General features: G+C 36.5%; 1 pseudogene; it reads left to right on the top strand.

The window, feature by feature from the left end:
- The first annotated feature begins 922 nt into the window (after positions 1-922).
- The window catches only part of LOC138038306 (uncharacterized), a 35,888-nt pseudogene continuing 35,231 nt past the window's right edge, over positions 923-1,579 (top strand).

Here is a 1,579-nt window from a genome sequence, read left to right on the forward strand (position 1 = left end):
TCGTTCATTTGCCCATGTCACTGGTGGCATTATTAAAGCTTTATAGCTTATGAATTACTTATGAATTAAACATTATGCCATGAGCGTGCTCTTGATGTAAGCCAATAATAGAACAAGAGGCGTAGCGACTTTCTGGTGATAAGAATTTGTTCTCTCTCTCTCTCTCTCTCTACACATATATATAGCTACTAACACGGATGAAGAGAAAGAGATCGACTCTCGGCAAGACTGTTTGTCTTTTATTACAATGTCTGGTCTGTTGGCTTTTATCTCACGGTCTGTCTGTATTGGCATATCCCACAAGATTGCCAATCTTGATGTTGTCTCTTTCTATTATTATTATTATTATTATTATTATTACTACTGAATTTGAAAAATTGCTTTAAATGACGGGAAGTTTCAAAAGATCGGTTGTTCGAAAAAATTGAGCTGCCACAAAGTAAAATTAAACAGGCTATGTATTCGCACATTTTTATATTGGTATTCCACTCCCTCAGAAACAAAAACTAAAGAAGTCTCATATTTATTTTGAGGTTCCCAAGATCTTCATTCTATTCACTTTGTGACCGATCGGTAAAATATTAAGAAGTTACTGAATGATCTATCACTAACTGATCAAGAATGTCAAGATTTTTCGACGTGTGTAGCAGGTTTACAACCGTTTCTTTATTAGTTTAACGGGTCATTTTTCTTTGTGTGCTAAGAGCAATGTTTATGCTTTAAATAATTCTTTTGTCTTGCTTTCTTTTGTTATTTTCTCGATGCCATTGTATCATTTTGTAAATTATACTTGTCTTGTGTAATTGTAAAGTGCTTGTAAAATTCTTATTAAAATCTATTTTTCCCATACCGTAGCAGTTTGGATTCGAATTACATCATCTTGGATGCTTGTATGGTTCACTTGTTTAGGTGTGTCATCCATTTGGATAAGAAACCTGTTGTTTTACAAGCATACCCGTTGTGTTTAATGTTCGTTTCACATCGGCAAAAGATCACTTCTCGTCGAGAGTCCAGCGAGTTAAGAAAAAGAAGAATCGAAGAGCTTTTTTCATAAAATCGAATAAGGTAAGCGTTCTTCACTTTGCAATATCACTCAGCCATCTAACAATGGTGACCCACCTCGTGCTTATAATTATTATATTGTACTTCAAGTTGTCCACACTTTGCCATCTTGGGACAGAACCAAACCATAGTTCTCAGGCACTAGAGGAGCGCTGATTCGATTTACTTGATTGAGAGAACCTTTCTTAGATTGTGTGCTGTTCCCAGAAGTGCTTTTTTTAAAATTTCCTGACATGTAGGCTGTCGATGTTTTTCAGTGCCTTTCTTAATAACTCCAAGGAAGCCTACAATAACGGGAATCCCCACTGTCCTCATCTGCCACATGCGGGCTATTTCTATTCCCTGTCCTTTGTATTTGGAAAGTTTCTCTGATACTTTAATCGAGGTGTTTTTATCAGATAGTATGGCCACGTTAATAAGGGTACATTTGTTTTCCTGTATCGCGATGTCTGGTCGGTTTGCTGTTATCGCTCTATCTGTCTGGATAGGCATTTCCTAGAGGATAGTGGGTCATCTT

The sequence above is a fragment of the Montipora capricornis genome, chromosome 2 (genome assembly GCF_036669925.1).
Source record: "Montipora capricornis isolate CH-2021 chromosome 2, ASM3666992v2, whole genome shotgun sequence".
In the NCBI taxonomy this organism is placed as follows: domain Eukaryota; kingdom Metazoa; phylum Cnidaria; class Anthozoa; order Scleractinia; family Acroporidae; genus Montipora; species Montipora capricornis.